The sequence below is a fragment of the Pogoniulus pusillus genome, chromosome 22 (assembly GCF_015220805.1).
Source record: "Pogoniulus pusillus isolate bPogPus1 chromosome 22, bPogPus1.pri, whole genome shotgun sequence".
In the NCBI taxonomy this organism is placed as follows: Eukaryota; Metazoa; Chordata; class Aves; order Piciformes; family Lybiidae; genus Pogoniulus; species Pogoniulus pusillus.
The window spans coordinates 14237109-14258363 of record NC_087285.1 but is presented as its reverse complement, the minus strand read 5'-3'; the positions used below and the strand labels follow the sequence as shown (position 1 = coordinate 14258363).

At 43.8% G+C, this 21255-nt stretch overlaps 1 long non-coding RNA gene across 1 annotated transcript; it reads left to right on the top strand.

Annotated features, from left to right (window-relative positions):
• Positions 1-213: 213 nt before the first annotated feature.
• LOC135185254 (uncharacterized) lies at positions 214-9144 on the top strand. Its single transcript, XR_010306427.1, has 2 exons — positions 214-301; positions 8960-9144. It is a non-coding gene; the product is annotated as an uncharacterized LOC135185254 (long non-coding RNA).
• The last annotated feature ends 12111 nt before the right edge of the window (positions 9145-21255 follow it).

Genomic DNA, 21255 nt, shown 5'->3' with positions numbered 1-21255 from the left:
GTGCACACAAGGGATTAAAGCACAGGGAAAGAGATCCCAAATGACCAGAAGAAAATGTTCAGTTCATGCCTTTAGTCTTTCCTAACAACTGTGCTGCTGCGTATTTGAGCCTCTCCCTGAATATCGCTGGTTACAAGCATCTGACGCAGAGTGATGCCAGGCAGCCCTTTTGCTTAATTCCTGTGGATGCCTTAAAAAATCAGCAGTAAGAAATACTGGGCTGTCGTGGCTGCATGGCCTGGACTTTTCTTCCAGCACCATGAGATTTCAGACGGGTGTGCTTCTTGGTGCGTTATGCCTGGTATGTACTGGATTTGATTATAGGTTTTCTTCCACTTCTGTCTTCATTAGTTCTACATCACAGAGAGGGTGGAATGCTCGCATTGCCAGACCAAGAAAATGAAGATGTGACATTGTTTTTCAAGGACATATGCTCAGGGCATATGTTTTTCCCTATTTCTCCTCTATCAATGCATAAATTCCTAATGGAGCTATCAACAAACATAAAGGCAAGTGTGCTGACCTAGTTTAAGGGTGGGGGTTTGTGGGTTGTTTTTGTTGTGGTTTTATTTTCTCTTATTCTTCTGCTTCTCAAGGCCAGAGACAGAACAGAGGCCACAAGCAGAGCTGCCAAAACACATGTGCATGTTTGACGTTTTTGTCTAAAGACACTATGAAGTGCTAAAATATTAAATATGTCAAACAGAAAGGTTTCTTCTGGCCTTCAGAGGAGTTCTGCAAGTGGCAATAAAAATGTAAAAGAAGAATGCTGAATAATCAAATGTGGTTTCTTTTTTTAAATGTAAATATTAAAGGCTGAGTGTTAGTGAGTTACTGCTGAGTCCTGGAAACTCCAGACTTAAAAGCAGAGACAGCCCTGAGCAGGGGCAGGACAAGAATCTTTATCCCCGTCCTCCCTCTGTGATGGAGCAATCAGTTTTAGGGGGAAGGTTTAGGGTCCCACTGTCAACCATCTTGATTTGTGAGCTTCAGGATCAGAGGAGGTTTTGTACCGTTTAATCCATGTTCTGAAATTCAGATTAGACTTGGCATTTCAGTCTCCCTGTCCCATTCTGAGCTCTTCAGAACCATATTCTAGATTTGGGGCTGTTTCCAGGCCTAATGTTCTGCTTAGATCTTCAGTTCTTCAGCAGGACTGCCACTAAGTGAAAGGATGAAAAAGCAAATTCTCACCTTGGGCAAACTCAGCAGTGACTCCTGAATTCAACACCGCAAAGGTGAGTAAATAGCCACTAAATGGCAATGACAAACACTGCTGATGAGTTTGAGGACAACTCAGGACATGAAGTCCACTCTCACTCCCCAGGCGTGATGTGTTACATATCATCACTGCTATTATTTAGCCATTTGGACCACACTTCCTCACTGCACCATGCACTACAGGGCACTGTGAGACAGTAAAAGTCTGAGATCACAACAGAGACCCAAAGCTGTGCTGGTGGCACTTTTTTTTTTTGTTATTATTATTATTATTTTTGTCTGCAAAATTCACTGAAGTAAATACCAAGTAATTATGGTGTTCTGAAGTGACCTTATGGAGCATGTGCTCAAGTCCATGGACCTCAGCCAAAGCTACTATTGTGGATTTCATGCCAAGGCTTGGGAGAACCCTGGCTCCCTCCCATTGTTTTCTTTGGCTGGGCTCTATGGCTTCTCAGCCTGGCAAGAAAGCCCCATTTTAAAAGTACTGGCAAACATTGTGCAGTTTGTCACACCATGGCTTATGATTTAGGACCTTGATTTAGGCTCAACACTGGACTCTTTTGTTGAGCCGTGTTGGTACATCATTTGCAACTTTGTATGAGTTAATAAACGTCATTCAGCTACGAGCATGGCATGTCCAGTATGGCAGTGAGGATTTTCCCTTCAATATACAATCCCTAGTGGGAATGACTGAAGGAAATTGAAACAGCTCTGCCCATCAGCCAGGGGCTTAGCCCCATGTAAACAAAGTTTTCCAATACGATGGGTACTTCAGTGATAAAACAAAATTGCTGCATACCTGGGTAAATCCAGAACTGGAAAATAAGGGTTTGCTTTTTTTTGATTAATAGAAACTCTTTTTGCTTCTGATTCAACCTCAGAAATACAGGTGAAACTCACAGGGATTAAAAATACCAAAACCACCTCCACAAATCCATCTTACAGCTCCCTCAGGCTTTGCTAGTATATAGTTATAAGCGAAAAATGACTCTGCAAAAACCAGCCTTTTGGTAAAAAGAACAGCTCTTGTGCTCTTTGTGTATTTTTGAAGCCATATTTGATCATTTTACTGCCTGAGGATAGCAAAAACCAGGCACCGAGATTCAGACTCCTCCAAATCCTCTGTGCGTGGGGAGGAGGTGGAAGAGGAAAGGCTGAATATTTAAAATCAAACTAGTGTGAAGGACAAAGTCTTCTTTCAGAAATAGAGTCAAATAGCTCAAAGTCTCTGTACCTTTGTGACTGGCACTGCTGAAACTCAACAAAAAAAAAAAAAACCTCTATGCTGGTTATTGATTAGAAATTAATAAGCCAGGCAGTTTCTCCCTGAAATAACTGGCACTTTTTTCTACTGTCAAATTAAGAAAGAAGAACATAATACAGTTATTACATTGTGGGTGCAAATACAAATGAGCTAGTACATCGGCTAACTTATGGCTGTGATAGATCAAATTACCAGTGACTGATTTGGCCCATCACACAGTACAAATGAAGATTAGACTAGGGTCAGCTCCAACTAATACTGAGCTAGATGTGGTTGGTGCTAGCCCTTTGGGACCTGCAGCCATTACAGGTTCCTCTGGGGTACAAATACCTGTGTATTTGGAATAAGTTTATTTCTTAAGTCTTTAGGTCCAACGTACCTACCTTTAGTGTATAACTCTTGGTAACTCTTCCTTTCTCACTAGACTTCGGTGATGTCACCAAACTCACACTGAGAGCTTTCTCTGGGCTCCTGGCTGATCATTTTGACCCAGCACAGGTTTTTTTTTTTTCTGCTTTTATATGACTTGTCTCAGAAAGCACAGAAATCATCCTTGCTTTGTGGTGTAATGTTAGAAGTGTGGGAGTTTGACTGTATTCTGCTCGTGGGTTATAATCCCATCTTGCTCCACTCTCTGGCATTTCTCCAGAGCATTTCTAACCGAACCAGGTTAGCAGAAGCCAATTCTAATCAACACATAGCAAACTGGATCCCCAAACATCTTGGAAAGTCCTTCTCTTTACATTGGTAGGTCACTTACAGCATCTGTCAGGATAGCCACAAGCGATGCTAGGTCCAAAAAGCACAGGATAAACTAGAGCCAACTGCATGAAAGGCATTTTAGCACTCGTCTCTGGTGGGCTGTGGAGGGCTCCCACTTGGTTCAGCTTCAACATGCTAATGACATAACTTATGACCTGATGAGCTGCTGCGGTTTCTCACCAGTCTCAAAATTTCTCACGGCTTTTCTGAGAGCACACCTTGAGACTCCTCTGAAACCAACTGGAAGTTGATAAAACAACCACTCTTGGATTAGCAGGGTGAAGGATCAGCCTGCAGTCATGGGGCCCAGTGTCAGGTCCGTGTGACAGCTCGTTTGTACAAATCCCATATAAGCTAAAGAAAACTAAAACGTGTGTACACCCAAGCCCACTCTTACATCTATGTACACTTCACACCAACCCCTGTGATTTCTGGTCCCAAGTTCACACCCAAACAGGAAAGGGACTATTTTTTGCTTCAGGTGTGACTGAAATCTCACTCAGTTCACCATGCTCATGAGAATTCAATGCTGGATCTCACTGAACAGCTGACCTGACTTCAGGCTTGCCATATGAGGCCAAATCCTAACAGAAACCACCTGTGGTATTTGAGTAATATTAAATCCAAGCTGAATTCAGCCTTGTACCAGACTCACATTCAGCATCAATTTCCTTGGCCCATTTCTAGTCCCTTGCTGTCAGCACTCCAGGACTGAGAGTCATGGAAGAATAAGCTGCATTCTGTTAAACCTCATGGTCAGTGCTGCCAGCTGAAGTGTTATCCCTGCTATCCATACTAGGGATGGTGATGTGTATGAAACAGAACGGTTTGTTTTCCAGATCTAATGCAAGGTTTCAGTTATCCAGCTTGCAGTTTTGACTATAAGAGGGGTTAACCAGCTCTGACAACATATGGACGTGATTCATGGTACTAGTTGTGTCCTATAGGATCTGGAAAGGTCTGAGGCATGACTCTGTCTTACTGCAGCACTTGGAACTGGCTGTGATACAGAGGAGGAGGAATTCCTGGGAAAGGCCGGAGCCTCTCCAAGGATGGTCCCCAGCCCTGGCACTCTCTCCCTTTGTAGTACACCAGCTTGAAAGTGCAACACTGCAAGGTCTGCTCGTTTAGCCAGCACCTGGCTGGCTGCAAGACCTATCACTGTCTGCTAGCGACTGAGCTAGAAAAATCCTTTTTTGTTATCTCTTTTGGTCATATTTATATAACTATTTCTAATCCCTCAGCTGCTCTGTACTGTGCAGCTACAGACAATGTGCTTTATTAGCACACCAAACGTATGCACAGGGCATCTCTGCAGAGGGGAAACCACGTCCATAGAAGACATGCCAGGTCATTTTACCCTGGTACAGAACCGAAGCTCCATCAGGCCATACTGACTAAGGAATTTAAGCAGTAAACAGCCCACTGGTTTGCTGGTTTAAATACATGAATTTTTAGCCCCACCTTCCCCGGATCCTGAAGAAGCTTGCAGATTTATCCTTCAGGCAAAATTATATCTAAAATGCCTTTGCATCTCCAGTCTTCTGGTTTCCTTCCTATATTCCCTCCCCTGTGAACTTGAACTGTTCCCAGAGGCTATGCCCACACTTCTAGGCAGATTTAACTATTCCATGCACCTTACAGTTCAAGAGCCCAGTTGCCCACAAGTCCTCCTCAAATATCAAGATAAAACTTCTCTCCATGGCTGCCTTTCTTTTAGGAAGATATTCAAATGCACATGAAGAGAAGGAGCTGGAATGAGTTCAAACAGTTTCTCTTGCTCACAAGATCAGAGGGTAAAGGATACAAGATGCCTCTATCCACAGTACAGGCACAGGCAATAACACCCTTCCACTTGTCAATGCAACAGTGCAAGGGCAGAAGAACGTCTCCATCAGAGAGCTGATACCACTGTCTCTTCAACAGGACAAACTGCCTAGCATGTAGTCCTAGCGAGCAGCACCAGATTCTGCCCATATTGCTGCCAATAGCATGAGGGAAGGGTGATGTCAGCAACAAGAAAATGAGAATTCGGATGTGTGGTGCAAATTCAGCTCAGCAATTTAGGTATTAACAAGCAGAAATGCAAACAACACTACCCAGAACCTTTCATGATATGTACAGTGGCCTGGTATCTGCCACTTCATCACCCATTTCTTCTGGAAGAGGTATCCTTGTCTCTATTTGTTGCCAGGACAGAGGAAACTGCATCAGGTACTTTATAAAAGTAACTGCAGATATGCTCACCTGTGCCAAAATGAAGGAGAGCCACCAGAGGTTCTGCGGACAAGACAGCAACTTCATCTTGTACAGAAAAGTTTCACTGCAAGGAAGTTAACAAGAGCCAGCAGATTAATAGAAGATCAAAGGAGAACATTTCCCTCAAGGGCCTGATACTGCAACCATTAAATTGATGTGCAAACTCCCACTGCATTTAGAAAAGAATTTAAATATTTTTTGGGGAAAAAGCTCTATATTTTGTACAAAATATCACTTGTGTTGAAAGAATGTTTGCACAAGAAAACAGTAACTGTTATTATTAGCATGACCACAGAAATAAGCCCCCAGTTGTCTTTTCTTAGAAGAGTTAAATTTCTCCCATTATGAAACAGGGAACTGATCTCTTTGTCTAGCTTATTAACTACTGGGACAAGAAACAGCAACAACCTTGTGAGTTGTTCACATTTTTCCCTGCATGGCTCTTCCATTATGAAGGTTGCCTTTTTTTTTCTGTCACACTGTGTGGATTTTTCTCTCTCATCATCTTTCTCCCACGTCATTCCAACTAAAGCAAGTAGACAGTCTTTTTCTGGAGTCATCTATTATGGAGCTTGCAGATGCTCCTAGCCCAACTAGAAATCTTTTGCTTGTTTTTCAAACAAAAGAGACCACTTAACAAATAGCTTTACTTGTCCTTGTCCTGAGATCTCTATTTCCTGCAACCCTCATGCTACCCAATTACATCTCCTTACTGCTTCTATCTTTTTGCTTTTGGGGAAGGGACAGGGGCTGGACTTTATCTAACTATAAACCTTACCAAGGAAGCCAACAGCTGACATAAGTCTGACCACAAGTTGTCATACCAGCCTTTAGAAGAGAAAATACAAGTTTGTCTGGTTCTCTGCTCTGGCTCTGGTGGGTAAAGGAGCCAGAGCTCCTTTACCCACCACTGTAGCCAAATCAGAAATTCCTTTGTACTCAGTTCTTACAGCTAGAGTAAAAGTGGTTACCTTGAATATCCCAATGTTAATGTTTACTTTGAGCATCCCACTATCTTTCACATCCTTCTCAGCACATTGCTTACCCCCAGACTTTCAACAATGACAACTACAATTTCTTACCCAGTCCTAATCTCATACTGTATAATTATTTCTTATGCTGCAGTACTACCTTGATGCTTTGGGCTTTTTTTAATAAGTAATATTCAGTATTGGTACATATGGGCCTGATGCAGGGAAGTAAAGCTACAGCTGCTAAATTTGAGATAAATTGGATTTTCCCCCAGGGCTGAATTTTTGGAGAGATGCACACATGTAAAAGTAATGCAAGAAGAGTGCCTTCAGGTTGAGACCTTGCAGATGAGCATAGCACTCTGTACTGCAACCTTTCTTTCTACAGCAGTGATTTTTGCCAAGGGGGGGCCTTAATAGTTTCAGAAGCTTCTAACAAATGCTGCATATATCTATGGCAAGATAAGGGGGAGGGAAGAAAATAACTCAAAGTTTGTGTGAACACAATCTCTCAGTTGTACATCTCTAATCCTCCCCTAAGTGGTAGAGAGTTAGAACCCATTGAACTAAGGTCTTTTTGCTCAGTCCAGACATCACTGATGATGTGAGCTGCAAAGAATTCTTTCTTTTCCCCCTTTTAGTTGGTGCATTTTGAACAACTTTTCAACTAAAAAAGATCAAGCATTATCTCCTTTCAAAGTGCCTTTAATTGGGTTATTACTGGGAGCATAAAATATACACATTTATTGTAATTGAACCTACCACAGACTGAGGCTCGCCAAGGCCCAGGGTTCACTTCCTCTGGCAGCAGATACCTATTTTGCCCTGTTCAGTTCTTTTTTATGTGAAGGAGTAAGATGCCTCCAGCGTCCATCATGATGGAGTTACATGACTGACCCCTTCTTGAACAAGCTTTGCAAACCACGAGCATGCACATCAGAGCAGCAACCAAGATTAAATACAGTTGTTTGCAGAAGTTTCTCCTGCAGAATTTATCAAAGTTCTTGTCCAAAAAAGTCTCCTTTCCATCCCACAGACATCCTGTGCTGGGTCAGTAAGCTCACTGCCTAGCCATATCTCAATCCATGCCAGAGACAGAGGGAACATTTTGTTCCACGAGCAGCTCCTGTTAGTCAGAACTCCTACTGCTGCAGTGGCTCCCCAGCAGCAGTCACAAGCTACCCCCCACAGCCCTGCCCACATCAGCCATTGCTAAGGGTCATTCCTCTAAATCTCAACAGCTCTCCACAGTTTTCATTTGTGTCTCAGTCAAGTAATATTAACCCACCTCTTGGCACCAGGGTAACAAAAGTGCTCTTCTCAGCCCACAATGGTGAGGGTCTCTTCTACTGCCTAGGGGACAGGTTTGAAGATAGAACTGAACAAAATCCTTCAGCTGTAGAAACACAAAAGAGGCAGCGGATGTTTAATGATTCTAGCATATTTTTTATTCATTGAAAACATAGATTCCAAAGGAAAAACAAACAATTAAAAAACCACAAACAAAACCAGAAAAAAAACACCAATAAACAAACTCCCCCCACCAAAAAAAAGGTAAACAAAAAAAAATCAAAACATTTAGATTCTGTGAATCAGTCCTACTGATATTTTTTTTTAATTACTTGACTACATTTTCAAAGTATTCTATGCTATTTTTCTCCCCCTCTACTCCGCTCTGGGAAGGCCCTACCTGGAGTACTGCATCCAGCTCTGGAGCCCCTTTTATAAGCGGGATGTGGAGATGCTGGAGCATGTCCAGAGAAGGGCCACGAGGATGCCCAGAGGGCTGCAGCAGCTCTGCTATAAGGACAGACTGAAGGAGTTGGGGCTGTGCAGGTTGGAGAAGAGAAGGCTCCCAGGTGACCTTCCTGTAGCCTTTCAGTATCTGAAGGAGGCCTACAAAAAAGCTGGGGAGGGACTTTTTAGGCTATCAGGCAGTGACAGGACTAGGGGGAATGGAGCAAAGCTGGAGGTGGGGAGATTCAGAGTGGAGGTGAAGAGGAAGTTCTTCACCATGAGAGTGGTGAGAGCCTGGAATGGGTTGCCCAGAGAGGTGGTTGAGGCCCCATCCCTGGAGGTGTTTAAGGCCAGGCTGGCTGAGGCTGTGGGCAGACTGCTCTAGGGTAGAGTGTCCCTGGGCATGGCAGGGGGGTTGGAACTGTCTGATCCTTGTGGTCCCTTCCAACCCTGACTGATTCTATGATTCTAAAGTCTGAACAAAGTACATCTAGATTAAACGGCATCTTCTGATTAGACCTGAAGTTAAATAATTCCAGTTCTGCAGTTAGTTTAGGTTTTTGTTTGTTTGTTTCCACCTACCTGCTTAATTCACAATCCAGACCTTTTTTCTCATGCATTTTCAGATCAGCTAAGCAAAATCTGAAAAATTTGTTAGTAGCACAAGCCTAGTTGTTAATTCTCTGAGATCCCTGCATGAAGTACTGTTCCAATTAATTGATCATTTTATTTTCCCTTACAGTTTCAGTACCCAAAGGAAGTGAAAGCCTGTATCGACAGTTCACTCATGTACCCAGGAACCAACCTGGATGTGTGAAAGCAAGTGCTATTTCTTCCTATTATATAGCCACCAGTCACTCAGGCTGTACTGTCAACTTTCGCTTGGGCTTATCTTCAAAACTAATATTAAAGTGTGTTGCTGCATAATTCTGTGGCTCTTTCCTCAGCCATAATACAGGTTAATAGGTCAACCTTGGCTTTGGAAAAACCTCTCAGCTATAGGAGCTTTAGAATTCCCACTAGACAACAGGCAGTAATTCTTCTTCCTGAGTCATACTGCAAAAGCTTTTTATAATCTCTCACATTCACTCTCAGAGCAAATGATTACACTTCTGAGCTCTTCTCCAGCCATCCAAAAAGATATTTGAGATTTGCTATGCAGTGAGAGATGACTGTGCTGCAGGGAACACGCTCACAGGCAATATGTGCTGGGGCTGCAGATTTTCAAGTGCAGGACTACTATTTGCTACGTCCAGGGCAGGAATGCCTTTACATGCTTCATTCACTGCTGACCCAGAAATACGTTCTGTTCTGCATCAGGCTACATACACAATAGACATCAGGGATGTGACTCCAAAAGCACCCACAGAGTTTGTGTGCTCACAGCACAGGCTGCCAGGGGCAAGCAGAACCAACTGTTGTAGCTGCCCAAAGAAGAAGACCCAAGCAAACAAGGATCTATCAAAGCAAACTCACTTGCAGACACATCCAAAACATACCATGCTGTTGCTTTTAAAGCCTCTTTTTAAAATGTGACCCAGCTCACAACCAGCAGCATTTGCCTTCCCCTGGCCATCTGGATAATACTAACATGTTCCACTGGTATCAAGTCTGACATGACAGCAGAAAGCCCCCACCTGACAGTGTTTGCAGTGAAGACTGTTGATACAGGAATTCAAAGCATATTGCACATACTACTTCTTTCTGTAACGTGAAAGCACCACAGACTTTTCTGGGTCATTTAATGTTAGAGACCTAAACTCTAAACTGTCAGGAGAGCCAAAAGCATCCTGGTCTGTATCAGGAACAGTGTGGCTAGCAAGGCAAAGGAGGTTATTCTCTCCCTGTACTCAACATTGGTCAGGCCACACCTTGAGAACTGCGTCCAGTTCTGGGCTCCTCAATTCAAGAGAGATGTTGAGGTGCTGGAATGTGTCCAGAGAAGGGCAACGAAGCTGGTGAGGGGCCTGGAGCACAGCCCTGTGAGGAGAGGCTGAGGGAGCTGGGGGTGCTGGGGGTGCTCAGCTTGGAAAAGAGAAGGCTCAGGGCAGACCTCATTGCTGTCTACAAATACCTGAAGGGAGGCTGTAGCCAGGTGGGGTTGGTCTCTTCTCCCAGGCAACAGAACAAGGGGACACAGTCTCAAGTTGCACTGTGGGAGGTATAGGTATATCAGGAAGAAGTGGTGGAGTTGCCCTTCATGGAGGTGTTCAAGAAAAGACTGGATGGGACACTTAGTGCCATGACTGGACAGGGCTGGGTGCTAGGTTGGACTGGATGATCTTGGGGCTCTCTTCCAACCTGGCTGATGCTATTATTCTATGATAGAAGCTAGATCTCACAACTCATGGTCCTTAATGGTAGTGTGGTAGTTTGAGGAATCCTACGTCCCCTTAAACAAAGCCATAGGGAGAGAGGCCCACTCCAGGGGCTGGACCTGCTTGTCCCAGGATACTGCAATAATATCATTCAACTCCATCTTCTGATACCGCAGCTGAAACAAGAATGCCTGACTTGCTCTCTGCCCCTTCTCCTCCCTGCCTTTCTTACCGTCACCTCTCTCCCGGCACAGCTCACGCTCTGCTCTCGTGGTGGGTGGGGGAGCAGGCAGGGACCTGAGCCGCTGAGGCCTTGTAGGCCCCGGCTGGGGAGGGCGGTTTCGGCCTACCCTCAGGCCGACTGAGGGTGGAAGGGGTGGAGGATTCTAGAAGGCCAGTTTGGCTCTAGTGGGTTCTGTACCTATTCTACCTGCCTGCCTTTTTTTAGATGTGCTCTTGTAAACAGAATTTCTCTTTAAACTCTCAATCAGTGTGCAGTATCCTCATTCTTACTCCTGGAAAGGGGCAGGACTCACTTCTGTCCTCCAGCCCCGGGTGTGCTCGTGGCCCCAGACTGGGACAGAAATCACAGGATCACAGAATCATAGAATCACAGAATCAACCAGGTTGGAAGAGACCTCCAAGATCAGCCAGTCCAACCTAGCACCCAGCCCTAGCCAGTCAACCAGACCATGGCACTAAGTGCCTCAGCCAGGCTTTGCTTGAACACCCCCAGGGACAGTGCCTCCACCACCTCCCTGGGCAGCCCATTCCAATGCCAATCACTCTCTCTGGGAAGAACTTCTTCCTAACATCCAGCCTAGACTTCCCACAGCACAACTTGAAACTGTGTCCCCTTGTTCTGTTGCTGGTTGCCTGGCAGAAGAGGCCAACCCCCACCTGGCTACAACCTCCCTTCAGGTAGTTGTAGACAGCAATGAGGTCACCCCTGAGCCTCCTCTTCTCCAGGCTAAACACCCCCAGCTCCCTCAGCCTCTCCTCATAGGGTTCCAGGCCCCTCACCAGCTTTGTTGCCCTTCTCTGGACACATTCCAGCACCTCAACATCTCTCTTGAATTGAGGGGTCCAGAACTGGACACAGCACTCAGGGTGTGGCCTGACCAGTGCTGAGTACAGGGGAAGAATAACCTCCCTTGTCCTACTGGCCACACTGTTCCTGATCCAGGCCAGGATGCCTGTAATTGGCTAAACCCAAACGGGGACAGGTAGCCACAAGAACATCTGTCCCAGACATTTCACACCACTAGACACTTCTAGACCAGAAATCTGACTGAGCAGCACTTTCCCATAGCTTCCTAAAAGCAACTGAGTGTAGATCTGAATTAGCAGGAGCTGAAGACCAACCTTTTCTTGAGTCATTTTCTGTCTCCTTTCCATAGGAACTGAAAATGTGAATTATTTTCAAAGAGAATGAAAAACTTGCTTCGCAGAAAGCCAGAGCCTTACACGCTAGCAAGTTAGGTCAAACACATTCTGTTGCTTTGGAAGGTATCAGCATGTTGCTGCTCAGTCTTTTCCTGGTGGTGGCTCTGGAAAAGAAGAGTCACACATAGGCAGGGCTCACCGCTCCCCATGGTGCATGTCAAACAACAAATCTGGCAAACACCTATCCTGAGGAGGAAGAATAAAAGCAGTATCTTACAGCAGTATCTTGCAGGATGATCCAATGTTGCATGTATCGAGCACTACGCAAACTCCAGATATGCCCATGCTCCCTGTTATCCTGCTGTTCATGGATATTCACTCTAAAGGGTGTTTCACAGGGTAGTTATCATTATTCTTACCAGTAACTTTATCTGTTTTCAGTATTTCCTGAAGGTCTTTCATCTTATCTTAGAGCAGAAACAATGACTAGCAAATTTTCAAGGGGACAACTTACGAACAGTCCCAGGGCTGAAATCTGTTCATATCAACCATGTGTCTAATAACAGCTCCATAATACTTAAAGGGAAAACACATGAAATCTGTGTCATGCTTTTGGCACCTCAGTAACACAGCTTGCTTTCCAGAAGCACCCAATATCCAGCAGCCCTCGTGGAAGTCAAGATGGGCAGCAGATAGCAACACTAGTTTGGACACATCATAAGCGTGGCAAAGAGGTGACTTTTGCTACATCTGCCTTCACCAAGATGAACACTGATTTACGTCTCAACACCCCCACCCCAAGAAAGGCAAATCCAGCAGAAGGGAAACAGACAAGACACAGTATCCTAAAAAAAATCCCTCAAGATTACTCTGATCTATTCCTGGGGGCAAAGGTGAATGGAGAGACCTAAGGTGTGCATAAAACTTCCTCATTTCCCCACAGCTGGGGTTTATTATCAGCTTTGTGTATCTGTATTGCTCTAAACCTTGCATTTAATAGACATATTTCTAGTAACCATTTCTAAATTAACAACATTTAAATGCTGAATATGGGCAGCCTGCAGCTACATGTGTTGTAGAAGCTGATCTTGCAAGCCTGACTCATAGCAATAATGGCTTTGGTATCAGCTTCTTAATTATGATGGAAATTACTGGAGCGAATTACCATAAAGGTTTAGGAACATTCAGTCCATTCTGACCCTTCCAGGTCTGTTGCAATTCTTCATAAATGTTAAAATGCTTTCCTTTGTTCATTGCTTTGGTTTTGGTTTTTTAATCTGTCTCTTCTCTTGCGAATGCAGAAAGAAACTTCTTTTCACCATGGCAAGGTACCAAGAAGACAGGTGGCTTCCTGTGTAAACAATGATAATTGGGAAAGAGGTAATAGAAATTCCAGCCTGCACACTTCCAAGTCTAAGTACATAAGTTCTCCACAGTGCATGAGGCTGCTTGAGGCAGAAAAGGGTTACCTGCTCCACTGAATCCTAACTCAAAATCACTAACAGATCTTCAACTCACCTACAGACATCCATCCACTCCAATCACAGAGCAATTACTCAGCAAATCTGGGGTCACACATTCACACTTTGAATAAAAATCTGAGACCAACACTAGCTGAAGAAACCAATCCTTTGTACCAAAGTGATCTTTGCAACCAGACCAAGGGAGGCACAGCCTGATACTAATGTCTTTGTTTGCAGCTGACAACTTTTGGGAAAGGCAGCAGCCCACATAGTGCATAGCAATTCTCTGAGAAAGAATTAAAGCACTGTCAGGCTAATTTGATGTCTTTGTTTCTGCAAATGTAGCTTTTAAAGGAGTCCAAGTGTTGCAAATTGTCGTTTTGCTGCTTTCGGAGAACTAGCATCACAAGATATGTCGGAACAAATTCAAGGCACTAGTCCACTTTCAGAAGGGAATTCCTTCAGGTTGGATTAACCAAGATTTACTCAGTTTGCTTATGTTCTGTCTGCTGATGTTGGTTTTGTACAAGTTCCAGTAAGCTCCACTGGAATTAATGTACTGATAGGGTCATGCCAGGGGAGCCTCATCTGAGATGAACTAGATTTCCACTGGCACTTACTGGATCTTAATAGCGCATTTGAACTTGAGTGTACTTACACATATAGGCTGAGAGAGGGGGGCTGTAGGACCAGCAAACTGGCCTTCAGCTTCTCACGTGAATTTGTGTGGTGTGATCGGTCACCATGGCTTTTTTTGTCCCAGAAACAAGCACTTCCCCCTGTGTTCTCATACCTCGGCAGATTCAGAACAGAGTGTTCCTTCCCATGCTCCAACCAGGAGGACGACGAGGGGCTGGCCCCAAGGGGTGATAATGAAAATGCCTTGGTAATGAACCCATCTGGTGATGTCCTCACTGGCCTGGCTTTCAGCGCCAAGAAACTCAGCAGGGGGCACCCACTCTTTAAAGCAAACATATGTACAATACGTACGGATTTTACTTTCCCTGCAATTTCCACCCTGCCCCCCACTGCTAATGTTTTAAATACTTTCTCTGAAAACACTTCTCTGCAGGAACTGCTGCTAAGCAGATCTCCAACTTGCTGCTATGCATTCTAGTGGCCTGACCTTTTCAAGAGAAGAGTGTCCCAAACGAAGCCAAGCATTTGGCGTGACAGGGTCCATGCTTCCCAACCAACACAAGTTAAAGGCTGTCAAGGCACCCCTCACACTGCAAGTCTGTAAAGGCCAAGATCTGCTTACTGGCTCAGTGGCTGAATGACACAGCACCATCCAAGCCCACAGAGGTAAATGATCTTCCTTACCAAAAGAGTGCATCTTGGCAGTATCACCTATCAAAAACAGTCTCTGGCCATGCTATCTCCAGACTTGCCTGGACATCATCTAGTGAGCGATGACAGGTCCAGCCCATAAGCTTGCCACCAGGGCGCTAACACTGAAAAATCAATGGTGTGGCAGCCCTCAAGCTTGCATCCTGTGTAGCTCACTAGCATAGAAGAATCCCAGGACATTAGCTGGCCCAGTCATCTCCAGCCAGACAAGCTCCTAACACCCAAAGCCTCGAAGTGAGGCACCAACACCTTCAGCCACACCCAGACTGCTGCACATGTCCATCACCCTTCATCGACAAAGCACTGGTTCTTGTCACCTCCTAACAGACATAACCACAACTGGCAAGCCAACAAAATGAAAGGGCTGAAAGGAACAGAAGGCCATCACCACCTGTGCTGGGGAACACTGAACCAAGCCTACCGCTGGAGGATTTTAAGCAAGAGTCCAGCAAATAAAACTAATGGGACGAGCAGCACCTTCAGCCCCACTGTCCAGGAGGTCTCCCATAGCTCAAAAGTGCCCTCCTCTGGCTGATTCTGACAGACTCATCCATAATTGCTGGGCTAACACTTTCCATGGGAAGGAATGATCAAAGATGGGCTCACTGAAGAGCAAGCTGTCCCGCAGGAGGAGGGTTTCCAAAACGGCCTGAGAGATGGGCCAGCTGCGCCATGGCTGCCATCACAGCCAACGGGCAGGAAGCAGCTCAGACCCACGGGGAACAGCTACCTTCTGAGGAAAGCCTCATCCAAGCATTTCAGTTCAGGTCATCTTTAAATTCTGAGGCTTTGTGTTTCACAGCTCTCAGCACAGTTACTAAAAAAAAATTAAAAATTAGTTTCTTAGAACACAGTTTTCTGCCTCCCAAATTTCCATACTGCTAAGTCATCTTTGGACTCTTGTCTCCAAGCAGTTGCCTGACATATCCCAGATGACTATTTTAGGAGAAGGCAAACCATGCCCTAGAAATGCCTGCTTTCTCTCTGCTGACTGTAACGGCAGTCTAGACAGTGAGCACAGATGGAGATCTCTGTACGTGGTCAGGTGAATCACACCCCCACAGACTCTGCACTTCAAAACTTCACCCTTCATGCAAGCTTAAAAGTTGCTTTACTGGCTAAAGTTGTTCATGATTAAAACCACCCATGGATATCTTAGGAATCTCTGCCTTGCCTATCTGTCACTGCATGGGTATTCCACTTTGGTATGGCACAGATGTCTGTCTTTTTTTTTCCCCCACTTAATATTAATATCATGGGGGAGTTCCCTACTTTCCTCAGAAGATAATTCCACAGCTTAGTAAATCTTGAATTTGTACTTTCTCACCCTTCCTCATGGTGTATCTTTATAGATATTATGTTTGCATTTAAGGATATTTGGTATATAATGATTTATGCTTATATATCCTACCCACTTTTTCTTTAAATAAATGTGTGTCTAATTAATTAATTAATTAATATTTTAAATAAATCAATCTGGAATCTCAGTTTAGTCTTCTTGTGCCACAGTCTTTCTGCTCAGCCTTCTGGATGAGCTGCTTTCGGCAAGGAGCTGAATAGAAGTGACACTTAGAAGCTACTCTGCATATATTTAAGAATGCTTGCAATAGTTTAAGCAAAGGAGAATAAAAGCACAATTTTGTAAATCAATGGAAGGAAATTTGCAAGCAAAACTTAGGCAGCTCTCAGTGGGCTTTTTTACATGTCATGTACCTGATCTGCATCATACTTAGGCAGAGACATCACTAATTGCTCTTAACCCAAAACAGCAGTCAATGTAAAAATACCTGTTTTAGAAATGAACCATTGAAAGACAATTAACAGTAACACGGAGACTGCTACAGCAAGGTGAGGTTCATGGGGCAGAGGTCCTTGTGGAAAGTCCTAGAATGCTCTTAGAGTGTTTCTTTAACACTATTGTGAATTGAAAGGACATCCTATATCACAACATACGCGTAGAGGTAACACTACCTTCTTCCAAGTGGTATTTTTGCCATCAGGAGTTGCCCAAAGCTCCTCTATATTTGGCCACGTACCCCTCATCACATGTTTGGGATTTGCCTTCCAGTGGCCCCTTCCACGTTGGCAGCAGCATTCATATCACCATCATTTTGGCCAAACAGACCTTCCAAAATACCTTGATTCCAGATTCTTTTTTCCTTTGATAATTTGCCTCTCCATGTGACAGGGAGTAGTCCTGTTTTCAGTTGGTAGGCTGCCTGGCATGACATGCAAACCACCCAAGATGTTTGCTTCAATTCCCAGCAGTCAGGACAGAATGTATTTGAACTTCTTGGAATGTGCCAGACTTTGGGATTTCTTGCATGTAATGGTAAGTGAGCTTCCTTGCTTTGATTTCTGCGCCAAGTCATGGGTGACAGAAATAGTCTCTGCTTTTCACTTACGTAGGTAGCTCCACTCTTAGATACCATTGCATAAGTCTACGTGGCCAACTCAGACAGCCACTTTGCTCTGTTAACATCTCTGCCTACACCCAGCCCTCCTAAGTCTGTGACTTGCTTTGGACTTTTCTAAACACATCATTAAGGATTTATCAAATCTAGTCTCTCATAAAAAACAACTGTCTGGCTTGATTGTTTTTTCCAGTTTGATGATATTAGAGCTAAATCACCCACCCTACTGTCCCTTACAGTCCAAAGGCTGTCTGGGTGTAACTGAGGCTACAACTTGGCACAGGGTCTCCATTACCACTGCCTATTGCAGAGGAGGATGCAAGTCAGTAATAGCCTAGAAACCAAGTTCCCTTGTCTTACCATTAATACTGGAAACTTGATTACTATGAAACATTTTTAACATAGCACCACCGAAAAGCCAAGAATGGGGCTCTGGGCTCTACACATCCAAAGGGAGATGGAAAGTCACTGCCCAGCTTGTAACAAAAAACAAACAAACAAAAAATACACCAAACAAACAAAACAAACAAACAAAAACCCCAACCCACTAAAACTCCCCAAACCCCACTCCAAACTCACATTAAAAAATTGCATTTAAATAAAGAAGACAAAGAAGAAGAAGAAGAAGAAGAAGAAGAAGAAGAAGAAGAAGAAGAAGAAGAAGAAGAAGAAGAAGAAGAAGAAGAAGAAGAAGAAGAAGAAGAAGAAGAAGAAATAAAGACAAAGAGTGTTCTGAGTTTAACTATGAAATTACATGAACTGTTTGTGAACTCCTCTTCCCCTTGAATGCCTCTTGAAGAGCTTCCATTGGGAGATATCCATGTCTGTACTTCTGATGGTCTGTAACAGATAAGAAAGCACATCTTAAACAGAAGGTAAGAGTGTGTTTCTCAGAATCCCTACCAGGAAATAGGGTGGTTTGACTTGGCAGAATGGAGAAAAGCCTGGCATATTGTGTCAATATCACAGGATCTGCCTTTCTTTAAATACACAAAATCTCTCCTGGTTACAGCTTAACACATAACCATTCTCTTTCAGATTCTGCTTTCAATAGTTTCTCAACACTGAGATTCAGCATCTTCTATTCCAGTCCTTTTCACAGCAGCCAAGTCTGCAAAAAGATTTTAACACTTCACATGTTCCTAATTACTTTAATCAGAGAACTCTGAAGAGCTTTGCAAACACTTATTAACACTTGCAACAGCTCCACAGGTCTGTTGTAGGGGGCTCTCATTTTATACCCAATATACAGACAGAGTAACTAAGGTAACAGCAGGCAAAAAGCATTTGACTTCCCACTTGAAGGTGTGGTGTACTAACTATCAGATAATTATTCTTCTACTGAGAACAGCTTAATGCTGCAATGTACAAATATTGACTGCTTGTGCTCAAGTGCTGCTCTCAAAAATCTCCTTCAGAAGTAGGTACATCAATCTAGTTTCAGGCAGAGTTACAGTCTATGTGCAGCACTTGTACAGGGATTCTGACTGCCAGTCTGGGGAGGTCTGGATTGAAGGTGTCAGTTCAGAGCAAAGTAGCCCTTAGCTTTGAGGTCCAAGCAGTAAAAGGCCTTCCCCAATTAAAAAAAAAAAAAAAAAAAACCAGAGACCCTATAATCTATGCTCCCCTTGAGTTACTACCATGAACCAGGGCATGGAGGGGAGTCACCTGGGTCACTGCCCCTCTCCGGTGTCATCAAACACTCACAGCAAAGGCCTTTTCTGGGTAGGAGGTGTCTAGAGGGAAGCCCAGCCTTGTCTCACTGTCAGCCACATTGGGAGACATGTTCTGCCGACCATGGAGAGAGCTGCAAAAAACAAAGCAGTGCACCTTTCCTGGGCTGGAAAAACACCCTGAACTGTTGCCTTCTTTCCACCCCATTACTAATCACTAGAAACAGCTGTTCCTTTTTTTAACTTTTTTTCTTTTTTTTTTTTTTTGGTTACTGCTTAATATTCTGATCAACTGTTTCTGGCATAGATAGAATTAGAGAAAGAAAATTCTATATACTACTCCACATAGCTTAAAATAAGTAAAGGCAGCTAATTCATGTGATTCTTCTGCTCCCTAGAAATTGAACTGAAATGCATTAAATTCATCTCACATAACCTGCCAATATTCAGTCTGTCCTGTATTGAAATTCACACCAGTACCCAAGAAAGGAAAAAACAGTTTTTCACTCCCAGATCTCACCAAAAAAAAAGGCCAATGAAGTAATAGGCTCAGATTTTGCCAGTACCTACTAGGGTAGGTCAACCTAGTACAGCTTGAAGCTATTAGCTACTTCTATATATTCCTGTGGACACATATCATAAAGTCAAAATGATGAAGTGCCTGGTACAGATAGATTTTGAAAACAGTCAAGAACTGTTTGTTCTGAGCCCTGGAGGAGTTACAGATCCCTGAGATGGCCCATAGCTGCCAAATGAACCTAGAGATGAAGAGAGCCTTTAATCTTTGTCCCCTTCAATATTCAAGGGGGAAGGAAGCCCATTCCAGTGCATCAGTAAAACCTTCAAAGCTGAAGGCGAGGCAACTGGTGTACTGTTTGATAAAAAAATAAATCACCACACAGATGGCAAAATAAGTGCAGAAATGAAAAGCCAACTGTGAACCTGCCTGCACACAGAGCAGCTCCTCAGCTGTTAGGAGTGAGCCCAGTTTATACTAGCTGGCAGCCTGATTCCACACTGGGTTTTTTCTGTTTGGCTGGGATTTTGGAGTTGTTGGTTATGTGCTGGTTTGTAGGTTTATTGGTTGTTGGGTGTTTTTAAAAGGTGTTGGTTAAGTTATTCAGTGGTATTTTTATTTTCTCTTATACCAAATTTCTCCCCACATCCAGCTGCCATAGAGATCCCCATAGCATCACCAGGAGTTGGGATGAGGCTTTACACCTGGTCGTGGCAGTTCCTCCATAGACTTCAGCAGCCTCATCATCATAGCAGTGAAGAAGGAATTCCAGTTGGAGAAAAGCCTGAGGCAATAACATACTGCAAGGATTCAGACTGGGAAGTTTCCTGATTGGCACATATCCAACCTATAATTCTCCTTCACAGGTGATCCTCAAGCCACTTCTAATCAACCTCCTATATCCAATTCCCACGATGACACAGGAGGTGTGCCACCACTGGTCCCATCATTGTGTGCCCAGGAAGACCAGGCGGACTGCACCAAGCAGAGCACTATGCAGATGAGATTCTTTCAACTGTTTGAGGCATCTTCAGGTCTTTTAAAAGTGTCTCTCTATTGCTTTTTTCACTTCTAGGCTGACAGTGAAAGGACTACGCTCCCCTAATAAGTGTTGCCACACCAAAATCAAAATTAATTTGACCACGTCAATCCATGCACTTGGGTGGACTCTTAAACTAGTTTTGTCCTCATTAAAACTAAGAGTACCTGGGAATAGCAGCTGAATTCATCCTGAGACCACTCTTCATAAAGTCATTCAACATTGCCTTACAATGACTCAGTATTTCAGGGACAAATGGAATGAAGCAAAATCACAGAAGAGGAGCACACTGCTTTAAATCAGTTTCCAAATTACTTGGTCAGGTCAGCACATTTGCCCCAAAAAAAGGAATAAATCTGTTCAAAGAGGAACTGTGAAACCTGATAGAAGACACATAACAGCCAATCCCCCTGCAGGAATACAGCTACCAGCACAGTACCATTGGTGGCAGCAGTGATGTAAAACTTTGCAGGAGCAGCCTACCAAAAGCAAGTAACAAATATATTTAAGTAACAAATATAGCCCAGTTCTTGATTAGGCAAGACTCACAGGATTACAGGTCAGCATTAGAACATAAAAACCCTCATGTCACCGAGCCAAAGAACCTTCCAAATATCATTTCTCCTCCCACCACCTTCTGGATTTTGCAGGAATTGTTTCTTGATGGTTAACCCTCAATTCTATCTGTTGTATTTCAACAGCCCTTTACATGCAAGAACAGGAGGGTTTGCTTCTGAGCTGAAAAAGGAATGTAGCAATTTTTTGAGAGAATGGCACAAAAAAAAAAATCTTCTGAGCTGCAAGAGCAGGTCTTGCAGACAGGGGTTACTCAGAAAGCAAAAAGGGAACAGAGCTCCTGGGGGTTATTGTGGGGGTTG